At 41.9% G+C, this 18154-nt stretch overlaps 1 pseudogene; it reads right to left on the reverse strand.

Moving 5' to 3' along the window:
• Positions 1-11873: 11873 nt before the first annotated feature.
• On the reverse strand, positions 11874-13675 carry LOC138423430 (serine/threonine-protein phosphatase PGAM5, mitochondrial pseudogene; annotated as a pseudogene).
• Between the last annotated feature and the right edge of the window lie 4479 nt (positions 13676-18154).

Raw genomic sequence — 18154 nt, forward strand, 5'->3', positions numbered from 1 at the left:
TTTCTAATGATGCACAGAATTAATAAAAAGTGAGGGTCTTGGATTTCAAACCTGAGGAGATTTTTACCGTTGGAGGTTTTGGTTTTAATTTGCTTGGTTAACATATTTCTCATATATTTTTCTGGGCTTAAAATGTCTTGAGATATTTTGCCACCAGCTACAGGCTGGCATGATGGGTAGCATATCTTTGGTGCAGTTGCCTTAGATTCACTTACCTAGTTAGACCCAAAAGAATTTCTTCTACTAGCTTTCTTCCTGAATGCCTTGTTTCCTCTCCTCTCGGTCTCCAAATGGCCTGGTCAGCCTGTAGCAATGCTCTTCCTCATCTTCCATCTAGCTTGAGAAGGATGTTCTCCGTATAGAATTAAGTGAGTGCCTAATCCCTCTTTTTGTAAGATGGTTTTTTCATCTTTGAGGAACAACAGCTCCGTCTTCAACTTTTTAATTTTTTTGATTTTACAGTTTGGTAGATTTCAAACTGGAGTAGCTAGCATGTGCTTGCTAAATAATTTTATGCCAGCCTTATCCTGTGTTCTAGCTGTTCTTAATAGCAGGTGCAAAAATGCCTCTTTTTCAGCAAGGTTGAAGTTGGGAATGTCCTTTCGAATCAGAAAAAATAGGCCATAGACTCATTCCCCAGCACAAATGGGCATTCTGTGAAATGGTACTGGCCCCAGGAGGACTTCTTCAACCATTCCTCTACTCCTGGCCTTGAACCTACCTCTGGATTGGATCTTACTATTATAGCTGCTCACAGCATCCTCCTGCATGCTTAGGTAATGCTTTGGGGGAGTACTGGTAAAACACAGTATTTATTTTTTCACCTCCTTTCAGAGGACTTGGAGGTAAGTTGCATTCATTCACTGAAGCTTCCCTCTTGCTATCTGATGATAAAAGCTTGCACTTTGTTATATCAGCATTTGTTAGAGCCAGTATTTAAGAATAAGATTTAGAAAATCTGTCATGACCCATCATAAAACTATGGCTTAACCTTGCAGCATATCAAATCTTGTTTCAAGCTAGATATCTTTATTTGATATCTCTAGTGCAAGACCAACAACATATCAAGAGATCTATAGACACGAAAGCAAAGCTCTTGTGTTTTTTTCCATCCAGACACCTCAATTTATTTTATACGTTTGTTGGTTTTTCCTGTTATGTTTTATATAATATATGGACTTAACTACAAAATAAAATAACAGTAATAAAATAACAAAAGAGGATAATACTTCCTCTTGTGCTTCTCCTTTTGTTGTCTACAGAATTTCCTCCTTTTGTGTTTCCTCTCTGCTCCTCACCCCCAAATTAATTGCAATCTAGTCATTTTTTGATATACTGCTTCCTACATTGTTAGATCAGCAGGTCTGCATGGTCTCCATAGTCCAGAACGCTGTTCTTTTGACTTTCCCTAAAGGGTACATTGTGGGGGCCAAGAGAGTTAAAGGGACTTCAAGTGGTTAAGAACACAGAAGAGACAGGTAGTATAGCAAATGGTTGGGCTGTGGGGAGGTCTCATTTGGAATTCAGGAGAATTAGGTCCTAGTCCAAACTGTGGCATTAACCATATGACCTTGGGCAGGTTCCCTAACCTAACAACTTTGAAATTCATCAGCAGTCAAATGAGATGTTTCAGAATCAGTATTTCTTATGTTCCTATAGTTCTGTGAATCTCATTTCTGAAAACCCTCAAGTAGGTGTTTTATCATCTTTTCAAAGACGTCTTTGTATCAATACCCATAGAAGTTTTTTTGTATATATACTTCCTCTTTTACATTTTTATCACATTTTAACTACTCACCCAGAGGATCTCTCCTCAGTATTTCCTTTCATCCTGTTGACAACAACTCTTAATGGCTGGCCTCTCTTGTGTGTAATGAGCCAATATTCTTTTTTGTTTTATATTTTCATACCTTCACTTTTCCTGGACAATGCATACTGAGATCCTGACTCAACCCAAGGAAATGTTCCTGCCTTCAGAGTGAGTAGGCATAGGTAAGAATGTTGATGAAACTTCTGTCAATTGCAGTGTTCTTGGCATAAATATGAATTATATAGTTTTTTAAATATATAAAGTAGTTATTCAGCATTTACTTTTTGCTAAGTTTATGTGTTTATTGCCAAGATAACTATAGAAGAATTTTCTGGGGAATTTCACCTTAAAATTTTGGGATAATTGAAGAAATGTCTGCAGAGAGTTGATTGATAATCTTGGTTTTGTGGTTAGTCCTTTCAGTTTTTATAAAGGTCCTTATTTATCTGTTTTGGGGAAGCCCAAAGTAAATAATTGGAAACTTATATTTGTTTTACCCCTATATTTCCTGTTAAGTAATGGCTTAAGAATACATCAAGCATCTTGATTTGTTGTTAAGTAACTAGTGTTTATGGGATTCCATTAAATTAATTTTAATAAGCCAAAAGGTTCTTGTGAAAACCCACATTGGGATGTGTTTGTTTCTTTGTTTCAATTCAGTGTTTAATCCTAAGTGTGCTATATATCCACAAATAAAATATGAGAAAGACATATCAATAGTATGGGATAGTAGAAGATGCACAGGTTTTTAGATGGAGATCAGTTCCATTGCCTACTATGTGATCTATGTTATCTGTTCAATAAGGCTACTGTAATACACAGCTCTAGGGGTCACCATTCATATTTGTTGTGTTCCAGCAGTTGCCTTTTTCATACAGTATAATGTCACTGATGCCTCAATACTAGTATAATGATGGCCTTGCTCTCTGAGCCTGTCTCCTCCCCTGAAAATGGTCCCTGAGTCAAACAGGCTTCCTTCAGTTCAGTTCAGTTCAGTCACTCAGTCGTGTCCGACTCTCCGCGACCCCATGAATTACAGCACCCCAGGCCTCCCTGTCCATCACCAACTCCTGGAGTTCACTTAAACTCACGTCCATCGAGTTGGTGATGCCATCCAGCCATCTCATCCTCTGTCGTCCCCTTTTCCTCCTGCCCCCAATCCCTCCCAGCATCAGAGTCTTTTCCAATGAGTCAGCTCTTTGCATGAGGTGGCCAAAGTACTGGAGTTTCAGCTTCAGCATCATTCCTTCCAAAGAAATCCCAGGGCTGATCTCCTTCAGAATGGACTGGTTGGATCTCCTTGCAGTCCAAGGGACTCTCAAGAGTCTTCTCCAACACCACAGTTCAAAAGCATCAGTTCTTCAGCGCTCAGCTTTCTTTATAGTCCAACTCTCACATCCATATGTGACCACTGGAAAAACCATAGCCTTGACTAGACTGACCTTTGTTGGAAAAGTAATGTGTCTGCTTTTGAATATGCTATCTAGGTTGGTCATAACTTTCCTTCCAAGGAGTAGGCGTCTTTTAATTTCATGGCTGCAGTCATGGAGCCCCCAAAAATAAAGTCAGCCACTGTTTCCACTGTTTTCCCCATCTATTTCCCATGAAGTGATGGGACCAGACCCTCTAAATGATTAAGGTGAAGATGAAAGATTATTATAAAGTTTGTTATCTCCCAAGCCATGGCAGAAAGGAGCTTATGGTTCTAGGCACAGCAAGGCCCCATCCAACACTGCCACCCTCCTGTTCGAGCTGAATTGCCCTGCCACACAGTTTGCCTAGATTATCATATCCTCCTTATTGGGCTTGCTTATGATTCACTTGCTCCAGTCCATCCTTTATAAAGTAAACTTCATATCTGAGCATAACAGTCTTACATTTGTGACCAACATACCACTTTGTTTCAAGCTTTCATTCCTTTGCACGTTTTTACTGTAGTACAATATTAAGATTGATTTTCTTCATACTTCTCCCATCTAGATTGTGAGCACCTTGATGGCAGATGGTATGTCATACATCTTTATTCCCAATATCTTGCATGGTGACAACATGTAGTCTACTTGCAGTCATAATAACCAACACTTACCTAAATCCAAAGTTATCTCATTTAACTCTCACTCTTGGGCAGATGTTATGGTCTAAAGCAGAACTAAAATGGTGTAGAGAAGTAGCAACATAACTAATTGGTGAGAGAACCAGAATTCTAATCTAAAGCTATCAAATTCCAGGGTCTAAATTCTAAATATCACCCCACATCACTCAATGTTTATTGAAATGAAAAGTATGTATATGTAGCCTCTTGATAGAAATCTTCATTAAATATCACTCAATATTAGCCTGAAAGTTAAACCTTAAGGATTACTCAGTAAGTTTGAGAGGTTTTTGTTTTTTGGTTTTTTTTTTTTCAAGTAGGATTCATAGTTTTTGTATATATTCAGGAGTTGACTTTTACAAACTTAATAATTGGATATTTTGCATACCTGGGACCGGATCTTTGGTCATGGTATTTGGGCCAAAATTCTTAGTTTGCATGTGTTGATTTCCTTAGCACTGATGTTTCTTCTCAAAGATTTGCCTCCTTTTAGGGATAAAAGAAAAGTAAAAACTTGAAGGAGGTAGTGATGAGTTTATCCTGCAGTAACACCTTTTTTTAATGTGTCTAAAAAATCAAAGTAGCCCACAAAAAAGAACTAATAAATAAATTCAGGAAGGCTTCAGGATACAAAATCAACACAAAAGAATTAGTTGCATTTCTATACACTGACAATGAACAGTGTAAAAAGTAGATTAAGAAAGTATTTCTGTTTATAACAGGATCAAAAAAGAACAGAATACTTAGAAATAAACTTTACCAAGAAGGCAAAAGACTTTACAAAACATTGCTGAGAAATTAGGACATAATTAAACTGACATAACCATGTTCATGGATTGTTGTTCAGTCTCTTAAGTCGTGTCCAAGTCTTCACAACCCCATGGGATGCGGTATGCCGGGCTTCCCTGTCCTTCACTAGCTCCTGGAGTTTGCTCAAACTCATGTCCATTGAGTCAGTGATGCCATCTAACCGTCTCATCCTCTGTTGCCTCCTTCTGCTGTCCTCAGTCTTTCCCAGCATCAAGGTCTTTCTGAATGAGTTGACTCTTCACATCAGGTGGCCAAAGTATTGGAGCTTCAGCTTCAGTATCAGTCCTTCAGGGTTGGTTTCAGCCCTGAATATTCAGGGTTGATTTCCTTTAGGAGTGACTGGGTTGATCTCTTTGCAGTCCAACAGACTCTCATGGATTCATGGATTGGAAGACATATTGTTCAGATGTAAATACTACCCAGAGAGATCTACTGAGTCAATGCAATCTCTGTCAAAACCCCAATGAAGTTTTTGCAGAAATAGAAAAACTAAGGACTCCGTGGATGTCCAGAGGCTAGGACTCCATGCTGCCAATGCAGGGGACCTGTGTTCAAACCCTGATAGGAAACTAGATCCTACATGCCACAACTAAAGAACCTGCATGTGGAAATGAAGACCTGGTGCAGCCAAATAAGTTTTTTTAAATAGAAAATTCTAACTTGGTGGGGATGGAAATTGGTGTGATCCTGTGGAAAACAGTATGGCAGTTCCTTTAAAAAAACTATTCTACCATATGATCCAGCAACTCCCCTCCTGGAATATATTAAAAAAAAAAAAAAAAAAACTAATTCAAAAAGATACATATACCCCAGTGGTCAGAGCAACACTGTTTACAATAGCCAAGAGATGGAAGCAACCCAAGTGCCCATCAGCAGATGATTGGGTTAAGAAGATGTGACCCAAATATAATGGAATATTAGTCATAAAAAAATGAAATGTCATTTGCAACAATGTGGATGGGCCTCAAGAATATGCTTAGTGAAATAAGTCAGAGAAAGACATACTATATTACATCACTTATATATGGAATCTTAAAAATAATAAAGTGAATCTATATATAAAATAGAAACAGTCTCATGGATATGGAAGACAAACTGCCAGAGGGGAGTGGAAAGTGAAAGTGAAGTCGCTCAGTCGTGTCCAACTCTTTGCGACCCCATGGACTGTTGCCTACCAGGCTTCTCAGTCCATGGAATTTTCCAGGCAAGAATACTGGAGTGGGTTGCCATTTCCTTCTCCAGGAGATATTCCTGACCCAGGGATTGAACCCAGGTCTCCCGCATTGTAGGCAGATGCTTACCGTCTGAGCCACCAGGGAAGTCCAGAGGGCAGTGTGGGGAGGGTCAAATTAGGAGTATGAGATTAAAGGACACAGGACTTCCCTGGCGACTTAGTGGTTAAGAATCCGCCTGCCAGTGCAGGAGACACGGATTCAGTCCCTGGTCCAAGAAGATCCCACATGCTGTAGAGTAAGTCCACGGGCCACAACTACTGTGTTCTAGGGCCTGAGAGCTGCAACTACTGAGCCCTTGTGTTGCAACTATACCTAAAATAGGTAAGCAACAATGCAAAAGAATGAAGTTATTACTTTACACCATAGGTGGCTCAGATGGTAAAGAGTCTGCCTGCAGTGCAGGAGCCCCAGGTTCAATCCCTGGGTCAGTAAGATCCCCTGGAAAAGGAAATGGCAACCCATTCCAGTATTCTTACCTGGAAAATCTCATGGATAGAGGAGCCTGGCAGCCTGAAGCCCATGGGGTCGCAAATAGTCAGACATGACTGAGTGACTTCACTTAAACCATAGCCAAGTTAACTAAAAAAGCACATACAAAAAAGTAAGTAAATTGAACTATATCAAAGTAAAAAATTTGTGTATCCTACAAAAGAATGAAAAAGCAGCCCACAGACTGGGAAATAATATTTGCAAATCAAATATCTGGTAAACAATTAATATGTACAATACCCTGCCTAACTGAAAAATGAGCAATAGATTTGAATAGACATTTCTCCAAAGAAGATATACAAATAGCCAATAAACTGAAAAGATGTTCAATGTCATTCGTTCAGTTCAGTTCAGTCGCTCAGTTGTGTCCGACTCTTTGCAACCCCATGAATCGCAGCACACCAGCCCTCCCTGTCCATCACCAACTCCCGGAGTTCACTCAGATTCACGTCCATCGAGTTGGTGATGCCATCCAGCCATCTCATCCTCTGTCGTCCCCTTCTCCTCCTGCCCCCAATCCCTCCCAGCATCAGAGTCTTTTCCAATGAGTCAGCTCTTCGCATGAGGTGGCCAAAGTACTGGAGTTTCAGCTTTAGCATCATTCCTTCCAAAGAAATCCCAGGGTTGATCTTCAGAATGGATTGGTTGGATCTCCTTGCAGTCCAACACCACAGTTCAAAAGCATCAATTCTTTGGCGCTCAGCCTTCACAGTCCAACTCTCACAACCATAAATGAGGGAAATACAAATCAAAACCACAGTTAGCTACCACTTCACATCTATTAGGATGATTGTTAAATGTTGGCAAGGATGTGGAGAAATTGGAACCCTTGGGCATTGGTGGTGGTAATGTAAAGTGGTGCAGCCATTGAGGAGATAATATAGTGGCTCTTCCAAAAATTATATACCAATGGTCCAGTAATTCCACTTCTAGGTATATGGGCCCCAGATCTGAGATGCAGAGACTCAAACATATTTATAGAGCTATGTTCATAGCAGTGTTGTTTACAATAGCCAAAAAAGTAGAAACAACACAAATGTCATCAACAGAAGAAGGAATCAACAGAATGGCTATACATACAATAGAATATTATTCAGCCTTAAAAAAAGAACCTGATACGTGTTAAAAAAAAAAAATGAACCTGGAAAACATATTTAGTGAAATAAAGCGGACGCAAAACTACAAATATTATAGATTTGTTTAAGTTGTCTTAGAATAGTCAGTCTGAACAGTGATTACTAATGGGAGGAGGCGGAAGTGGGGTGTGTCTGTGCCGTCACTTCAGTTGTGTCCAACTCTGTGTGATCCTATGGACTGTAGCCTGCCATGTTCCTCTGTCCATGGGATTCTCCAGGCAAGAATACTGGAGTGGGTTCCTGTGCCCTTCTCCAGGGGATATTCCCAACTCAAGGAGTGAACCCATGTCTCTTACATCTCCTGTATTGGCAGGCAGGTTCTTTACCACTAGCGCCACCTGGGAAACCCCACAGGAAATGGGGAGTTACTGATTAGTGAGTACAGAGTTACCATTCAAGATGATGAAAAAGTTCTAGAGATGGATAGTAGTGGTGGCTGCAGTACATGAACATACTTAATGCCACTGAAAATGTATACTCAAAAGTGGTTAAAATGGTAAATTTTATATTGTGTATATCTTACCACACATACACAAATCAAACTGTCAGCATGCCTCTCAGTACTCTTAAGAGGTCAGCCAACAGTAGGTAAGTGTATCCCATCACAAAACTGTTTGCCACAGCATCAAGTTGATCCAGGGCACAGTGTTGAGAGCCCTTGGATATAAGTTTTGAAGGGTCAAGGATGGATAGGAGCCAATCCCTGCCTCCATGGTACTTAGTTAAGTTAGAAAAATAGCAAACAAAATAAAAGATCAAGCAGCTTCAACTGTATCCAACAAATTCTGATAAATTCTCTTTTCATTTTTATTCTGTTACAAATTTTTTCTAATTTTCCTTGTTATGGCTTCTTAGATACACCCATTCTTTCAAAGTGGACATTTGATTTCCAAATACATGGGGGTTTTAATGTATCTTTGATATTAATTTCTCATTTAAATGCTTTCTTCTCTGCAATCACTCTCTGTGTTTTTTCAGTCTTTTAACTTTCTTGAGGCTGACAATGGCTAAGCCAGATATCTTTCTTGGTATATGTCACATTGCACTTTAAAATATATGGGTTATTTTCAAATATATTTTGATGTTGATTTCTAACATAATTCCACAGTGATAAGAGTACAGACTCTGTATAATTTCAATATCTTTAGACCTTGCAATTTTTGTACCTTGTTCTATGCTCCTAGGTATGTTCCAGTGTCTCCTACTTTATAGTCTATGGAAACTTGAATAGAATTTGTATTGTATCCTACTGCTGTGTGAAAACTGTATAAATCTTAATTATGCTGAATTGGTTCATGGTGCTTTTCATGTCTGCTATATCATTCTACTTTTCTGTCTTAATTTTTGAGTTGGATATTAAAACTCCAACTAAAAATCTTTATTTATCTACTTAAAAATAATTTTCATAGCTTAACTATATGTAACTTTGTTGTGTATTTTCTAAGTCTCCTGTAAATATGTTACCATACTTTAAGAAAGAGAAAAAATAAAATATCATGCCATGGACCAGGTAAGTACTGCAGATTCTGTTAAGTGTCACAGAAAAAGAGGATATACATCCCATCGTTATGTTTTTCTGAACAAGATTGTTAACACAAGCCCAGTACATACCCATTCTGAAATTATTTTACATCCACAGATCCTGCTTAAACCCAAGCAGCCATTTTCAGGGTGACTCCACTGGAGTCATAGATGGTCAGACCAAGGTTAGAACATGATTCAAGATCCAACCCATAGGTTAAACTATCAATCTATGTATTTCTAAGGATTTTGTACTTTAAAAAAGACTGATTCAGATAATGGAATATGAGAAGTCAAGTAGGATAGTGCTAAAACACTGATGTTGGGTCATGAGCAAGCAGTGGGAGCTGGTAAGAATGATATAGAATGAAGAATGAATGAAGTAGAAATGACAGCTTCAGAAAATGGCTTCAAAATTCTTGTCCCCATGATGCACAGCTGTCCTTTTTCTGACCCTGGGTTACTAACTTGCCAGTAAGATTTTTGTGTTCTTAAAACATCCTGCTTGGGGACTTCACTGGTGGCCCAGTGGTTAAGACTCCACACTTGCACTGCAGGGGGCACAGGTTCCATCTCTGGTTGGGGAACAGAGATCCAGCATGCCTCATAATGTGGCCAAATAAACAAACACCTCCTTCTGCCACCATTACTGTTTGCTTAAGCTAGCTTGAGTGTTCTTTGCAACTAAATGATCCTAGAGAGAGAACATTTGAATTTCCTCTATAAGAATCTCTCGATTATAGATGAAAAAGATCACTTTGGAGAGCTGCTTGTCACTGGAGGGCTTCAAGCAGGAATTTAATGAAGGAGTTGGAATAGATCAAGGTATTTTCAGACTATTATAGGTCACTGGAAGTAGCATGAAGGTATAAGATAGAGTGGTTAAAGAGGATTTGAAGTGCCAGCAGTATTTCTACATTCAAGTCTTAGCTCTAACATTTCATATCTGCCTTGGATGACTTAGCTCCCTAAACCTCAGTTTTCTCTTAGGGAAGAGATAACACCTTGTAGGATTTTGGGGGGAAATAAATATATGAAGTATGTGGAACTCAATAATTGAGTTTTTATTGTTACAGGATGACTGATGTGGCTTGTTCAGATCAAATCATGATGATCTTGGCCCAATTCATGGTAGATTTTTAGCTAGTAGAATTGTTCTCAAGTTTTTCCCATTTGGCCCCACTTTGTTACTACCTGAATCCTAGGAAAGGCCAGGCTAGAGGAAATAGATGAATCAAATGGCATGCAAATAGTAAGAGTAAAATTAGACTGAGCTACTTGGGAACAGGGAATGGGTTTTATTACATCCTTGTGCTTTCAGTGTCCAGGACAGGACCTGGCATATGTTAAGCACGTATTAAGTAAACTAAAATCAACTACATTTAGAAGTGCATGAAAGTCCATATATTTAATCCAAGTGGTGACCAGGGGTTTCATACAGTGTTATTCTCTATCCCAGATAGCTCAAGTATTATGAGATCTCTCGTGATAGGGCCCAAGCAGCAGTGGTGCTCATATCTCAGTTTTGATCTTTCAGTCCTTTCTTCTGGGCCCCCATCAAAAGTACCAACCTGCACAGTTAGGCCACTCAAGATGGCTGTTCTCTTGCTCTAATGCCCTGCTCAACCAGTGCTTACTTCACCTGTACCCTATTCACATGATTGACCTTCCTACATACTGGCCCCAGGTCCCAGCTATGGCTTGTTCTAGCTTTGGGTCAGAACTCTCCATTATGCTTACCAAAGGTGTGATTAGAGGCATACCCTTCTGTTGCTTTCCCTGGTAACTGAAAAGCCAACCTGATATCAATTTCCCCTATAACTGGTAACCTCCCTCTCCTGCTGGGAGTGAGAACTGCTGCCATGTCCTGTCTGCTGTCTGCTACACTCGGTGGGGTGCTGCTCCAGGACCTTGCTTCAGACATACAAGTTCCCCCATTCATTAAACTGTTGAAGTCTCTGTTGCTGACTCTGGGCTTGCTCTTCGGTCTTGAAGCTGGGCAAGTACAGGGCTTTCAGGCTTGTGGGATGGAAACCAGCAAACCTGTACCTGCTGATAAATGGATCTTTGCAGTATTTCCATTGTAGAATATGCTGCCTCCAAAACCCAAAGAGGCTTACCAAATGTGGTTCCTTCTTGGTGGTTAACAGGTGCATTGTGCAAATGGCTTTTTTTTTTTTTTTTAATGGTGGAGGCAATGTACTGGATTGTTCCAGATCATTCAACCTGTAAAAACTTCACTGATGTGGTTGAACTCTAAATATTTGTATAGTTTCTCCCCCACATTCTAGAGTAGCATATGTCTTATTAAGGCATCCAGGATATTTGCCTCTTCTATAACATCTGATGGTATTGATATACTGGATCAATATGATGTTCTGCAAAACTTCCAGACAGTTCATATACCTTTGGACTACAGTATGATAGAGAATATGACACTGGGGGATGACCATGAATGTACAGTTGCCCATCCTGTGTGATCCTCTTTCTATATGGGTGTGGGAAAAAGCACAGTTTCTAAATGGATGTTTACACACCATGTACTACAGGCTCTGTTAAGCACCTCTAGAAAGACATCACATCTGACACAGCAAGTGTAGTTGGAGCCACTGCTTGATTAAGTTTGCATTGTTTGTCATCTGCCTTGATCCATCGGTTTTTGCAGAGGTCAGACTGGTGAATTAAACAGGAATATGACAGGTACCATCATTCTGTTATTCTTTAAAGTTTTGAGGGAAGTACTAAACTCTTCCATTTCCCTAAAATGTGGCAGATTTTTTTTTTTTACTTTGAAAAACCAGTAAAATAAAATTTTATTTTGTAGTTATTTCCAAAATCGACAGAAACATCAAATACTCCAATTAGTTGCACTGATTACAGAAATGTTCATAACCACTTAATAAAAACTGTACTTTCTCCTAAAATAACAGAAATTTGGGGTGGACACACTAAATATTTTAATCCATAAGCATGAAAGATTAACAGCCAGAGGCAAACAAGGACTAAACTGTCAGTTGGACGTTTTACTGAAACGGGCCACTCCTGGGGCATTCATCACTACCTCTCTGGCAAGGCCAGCAGCTCAAGTCACCTCCCTCACCGGCCAAGGTGCTCCTCCTGTGTGTCCAGAAAGGCGTCACGACACAAAAGTTCAGATCCCACAGCGTCAGGGAGGTGTGACTTTGGAGTGAGAAACTGGTTTTCAAAGCAAGAACCAGATGAGGAAAATCTTTATGTAAGTGACAGTTTTAGGAAACGAATGTACGAAGCAGAATAAGTTACAAATGGAAGAAGCGCTGCGCCCTCCTCCTCTTCCTCCTGCCTGACGGGCTCTGCTGGCAGACACCCTGCTGCCATGTCTGCCTGGTCCCCATAGTCACAGTATCTGGGGGCCCTCATCCAGTCCCTCAAACAGGCCTGCTTGGACCCCTCAGGCTCGTCCTGGATGAGAGGGAGGCAGACACCCTGCGAAAGAGATGAAGCTGGTCTGATCTGAGTGCTTCCCTTTTCCTTCCTGGACCGTGAGTGAAGAACTCTGTGTTGTAGATCCTTTTGCCTTCCTGCTGCCTAGAGGTGGCCGTCCCCGCTGCGCAGCCTGTAGGGGGGACACGGGGGAACCTGCGGTCTTGGCGGCACCCACACCAGGCCAGCGAGGGGCTGAGGAGGATGTGGGGCCTCAAAGCGGCCCTCAGGAACGGGAGATCTTGTCAGGAGGCATGAACCCTGTGTCCCCAAGGGCCCTGAGAGCCACTCGGCCATCGGGCCGGACCACCAGGTGAGTAATGCTGCCGTTGTTGAGGGAAAGGCGGAGCCAGCCTTCTGGAGGGAACTGCAGTGCCCGGCACACGATGTAGCGAATGACATTGGCGTGGCAGATGAAGATCTCATAGCTGTCCTCCTGCTGCTTGGCGTCCGCCCGGTGGATGTAGTTCCGGAAGGCAGCCTCGATCCGCGCTCCATCTTCATAATACTGCACAGCCTCCGGCTTCCAGTGAGACACGGGGGGGTCAGGCTCGATGGGGGCGCCTTCCCTCAGCAGGTCTGTGCTGACCTTGCAGACGCCTGGCAGGTGTTTGCTGATGATGTCAGTGGTTTCTACCGCACGGGTCATGGAGGAATGGACGATTTTATTAAACTTCAACCCCAAGCTTGCAAGTCGGAGACCAGTTAGTTCAGCCTGCTCACGACCTAGGGGCGTCAGCGTGCGGTCCTTCTCCAGGGAGGCGTCCACGCGGTACTGCGAGTGCCTGATGAGGAAGATGTGCCGTGTGGCCTTGGCCTTGCAGTGGTCCAGTCTGGACGTCAGCTCCTCTTCTCCAGACTCTAGGTTCCTCTTCCGCAGGTTGACCAGGGACAGCGGTTCTCTCCTGTCCCAGTTGGGGTCCCAGACGCCGGGCCCGGGGCGCGCGGCCCCCGCCCACGCCGCGGGCTCGACCACGCGCGGCTCCGCGTCCCCGCCCGCGCGGGGCTTCCCCACCGCCACTGCCAAGAAGAGCACCGCGGCCGAGCCTCCGGCCAGGCCGCAGGCCGCCAGCTGTAGCGCCTGCCGGAACGCCATGCCGGTCAAGTCCCGCGTCGACCCCACGCGGGCCCAGATTTTTTATTTATTATTTTGACCGTTGTTGAGGAGCAGCTTCAGGGGCTTCCACTTGGCCTTTCTTATTACCACGTGGCAGAAGGCAATGGCACCCCACTCCAGTACTCTTGTCTGGAAAATCCCATGGACGGTGGAGCCTGGTCGGCTGCAGTCCATGGGGTCACTACTAGTCGGACAGGACTGAGCGACTTCACTTTGACTTTTCACTTTCATGCATTGGAGAAGGAAATGGCAACCCACTCCAGTGTTCTTGCCTGGAGAATCCCAGGGACGGGGGAGCCTGGTGGGCTGCTATCTATCGGGTCGCACAGAGTCGGACACGACTGAAGTGACAGCAGCAGCAGCAGCTTTTATTCTATAGGTCAAGAAACTAATGTGAGAATTCTGTTGTTTCTACGTAAACCCATTCAAATTATATACATCCAGGAACAGGAGAAATAACTGGGTAGATCCATGCACCTAGTGGAATCACTGTGAGACAGACTTGGCCTAAGACTTCATTTATTATCTAACTCATATATGCTCCTAGTCCAGTAAGGAAACAATGCTAATGCTTTATGTCCCTGGGTATCAATGTTAACTTGGACCCTCTATCCAACAACCCTAGAAATATCTGGGTATTTTCCTAACTTCAGTATAGAGTTTTCTGAATAAATGGCAATAGATTCATGTGGGGAAGGACTGCAGGAATCACTAGTATGTATACTTGCTGTGGTTTCATAGGGTCCTTCCTCATGGGAATCTGGTCTCCTTCAGTTGATAAGTTCTAGGTTTGATAACAGACAAAGATTTGTGACTACCTATTTCTAGTAAAGCAGCGGAGCTCAGCCTTCTCATCCATTTTTTTGTAAATAATTAAACAATTTTAATTGTGGTGAAAAGCACACAATATATAATTTGCCATCTTAACCATGTTTAAGAGTGCAGTTCAGTAGTATTCAGATTATTCACATTGTTGTGCAACAGATCTCTAGAGTTTTCACATCTTGCCAAACTGAAACTATCCATTAAACAAGTCATTTCCCCCTTCTTTTTAGTTAGGTACAGTGGGCATTCCATCTACCGTGGCCCTAAGAACACTATGTTCTGTGTTTTTTTCACTGTGCTGCCTAGTTTGCAAGATCTTAGATCTCAGTACACGGATTGAAGCTGGACCCCCAGAAGTAGAAGCTTCAGAGTCCTAACCACTGAATGGCCAAGAAATTCCTGAACATGACGTTCTTTGAACCATTGCCAAAATCCCCGTGGGCCAGACCCTCCTGGCTACCATTCTAACATTAAGCCCCACCCTTCTCCAGGTGGTTAAGGACCGCCACCTCAGTCAGTTCAGTTCAGTCTCTCAGTTGTGTTCAACTCTTTGCAACCCCATGGACTGCAGCACGCCAGACTTCCCTGTCCATCACCAACTCCCAGAGCTTGCTGAAACTCACTTCCATTGAGTTGGTAATGCCATTCAACCATGGTTCTCTGCTAATCTGCATTCTTATCCTTGTTGCTATTAGGGAGCCCATCTCCTACCATCAATCCTTACTTAGAGACCACATCTGCAACAAGATTCTCAGTGGTGCTGGCATTTTCCCTATCTAGTACATTCCTTGTTGTACCTGATAAACAGAGTGTCCTCCAGGCCTTTCCAAGAAGCATGATCTACTGGTGGTCTTTTTCCATCTTAAATAATAGACCCATTATTACAGACCCACTTTATTGAATGTTTTGATTTCTTTCACCACAGTTTACCATGGCAATTCTGGCATCTCTATTTATTTAATGTGGATGTAGCTATCACTTTTTTCAAGTTGGAAAGAGCCATCCTGGCAGTGTATAGAACCATCTTTTAGGGGCCCTTGCTGTGTTAAATCCTGTGTCACAGCAGAGTGTCCTGATACTGACCAACTCTCCTTTCAGGTCAGTTCAGTCGCTCAGTCTTGTCCGACTCTTTGCGACCCCGCAAATTGCAGCACAGCAGGACTCCCTGTCCATCACCAACTCCTGGAGTTCACCCAAACTCATGTCCATTGAGTCGGTGATGCCATCCAACCATCTCATCCTCTGTCATCCCCTTCTCCTCCTGCCCTCAATCTTTCCCAGCATCAGGATCTTTTCAAATGAATCCGCTCTTCGCATCAGGTGGACAAAGTATTGGAATTTCAGCTTTAGTATCAGTCCTTCCAATGAATATTCAGGACTGATTTCCTTTAGGATGGACTGGTTGGATCTCCTTGCAGTTCAAGCGACTCTCAAGAGTCTTATCCAACACCACAGTTCAAAAGCATCAATTGTTTGATACTCAGCTATCTTTATAGTCCAACTCTCACATCCATACATGACCACTGGAAAAACCATAGCCTTGAATAGGTGGACCTTTGTTGACAAAGTAATGTCTCTGATTTTTAAAATGCTGTCTAGGTTGGTCATAACTTTCCTTCCAAGGAGTAAGTGTCTTTTAGTTTCATGGCTGCAGTCACCATCTGCAGTGATTTTGGAGCCCAGAAAAATAAAGTCTGACACTGCTTCCACTGTTTCCCCATCTATTTCCCATGAAGTGATGGGACCGGATGCCATGATCTTAGTTTTCTGAATGTTGAGCTTTAAGCCAACTTTTTCACTCTCCACTTTCACTTTCATCAAAAGGCTCTTTAGTTCTTCTTACCTTTCTGCCATAAGGGTGGTGTCACCTGCTTATCTGAGGTTATTGATATTTCTCCCCACAATCTTGATTCTAGCTGTGCTTCCTCCAACCCATCATTTCTCATGATGTACTCTGCATATAAGTTAAATAAGCAGGGTGACAACATACAGCCTTGATGCACTCCTTTTCCTATTTGGAACCAGTCTGTTGTTCCATGTTCAGTTCTAACTGTTGCTTCTTGACCTGCATCCAGGTTTCTCAAGAGGCAGGTCAGGTGGTCTAGTATTCCCATCACTTTTAGAATTTCCCACAGTTTATTGTGATTCACACAGTCAACGGCTTCAACATAGTCAATAAAGCAGAAATAGATGTTTATCTGGAACTCTCTTGCTTTTTTGATGATCCAACAGATGTTGGCAATTTGATCTCTGCTTCCTCTGCCTTTTCTAAAACCAGCTTAAACATCTGGAAGTTCATGGTTCACGTATTGCTGAAGCCTAGCTTGGAGAATTTTGAGCATTACTTTACTAGAGTATGAGATGAGTGCAACTGTGTGGTAGTTTGAGAATTTTTTGGCATTGCCTTTCTTTGGGATTGGAATGAAAACTGACCTTTTCTAGTCCTGTGGCCACTGCTGAGTTTTCCAAATTTACTGGCATATTGAGTGCAGCTCTTTCACAACATCATCTTCCAGGATTTGAAATAGCTCCACTGGAATTCCATCACCTCCACTAGCTTTGTTCGTAGTGATGCTTTCTCAGGCCCACTTGACTTCACATTCCAGGATATCTGGCTCTAGGTGAGTGATCACACCATCATAATTATCTGGGTCATGAAGATCTTTTTTGTACAGTTCTTCTGTGTATTCTTGCCACCTCTTCTTAATATCTTCTGCTTCTGTTAGGTCCATACCATTTCTGTCCTTTATTGAGCCCATCTTTGCATGAAATGTTCCCTTGGTATCTCTTAATTTTCTTGAAGAGATCTCTAGTCTTTCCCATTCTATTATTTTCCTCTATTTCTTTGCATTGATCACTGAGGAAGGCTTTCTTATCTCTCCTTGCTATTCTTTGGAACTCTGCATTCAAATGGGTATATCTTTCCTTTTCTCCTTTGGCTTTTCACTTCTCTTCTTTTCACAGCTATTTGTAAGGCCTCCTCAGACAGCCATTTTGCTTTTTTGCGTTTCTTTTTCTTGGGGATGGTCTTGATCCTGTCTCCTGTACAATGTCACAAACCTCCATCTGTAGTTCATCCAGCACTCTGTCTATCAGATCTAGTCTCTTAAATTTATTTCTCACTTGAACTGTATAATTGTGTGGGATTTGATTTAGGTCATACCTGAATGGTCTAGTGGTTTTCCCCACTTTCTTCAATTTAAGTCTGAATTTGGCAATAAGGAGTTCATGATCTGAGCCGCAGTCAGCTCCCGGTCTTGTTTTTGCTGACTGTATAGAGCTTCTTCATCTTTATTCAGCCTTAAATTCCACCCCATATATCCAGTCCTCAGGCATACTTTACTGGTAATTGCCATACATGTAAGTCATGTCCTATAGCTATCTGGGGATATAATCTTGCCTACTTGGGCTATTTAATCCTAGTTAGGAGTCTGGGGTCAGGAGGAGAAATCAGAGTAGGTCCTAAGGACTACTTGCATTGTTTTTTAATGTACCTACAAAATTGGGAAACATGGGCCTTTATCTTCCTACCTGTGCCAGAGGATTCAGAGGAATCTTGGGATTCAGGCATCCCAGATGAATCTACCTAGATATCTTCACCCCAGATCTTAAGGTCCTACTTCTTTTCCATCAAAACTCAAGTCTTATAAGGAGACT

Source organism: Ovis canadensis, chromosome 1 (genome assembly GCF_042477335.2).
Source record: "Ovis canadensis isolate MfBH-ARS-UI-01 breed Bighorn chromosome 1, ARS-UI_OviCan_v2, whole genome shotgun sequence".
Taxonomy (NCBI): Eukaryota; Metazoa; Chordata; class Mammalia; order Artiodactyla; family Bovidae; genus Ovis; species Ovis canadensis.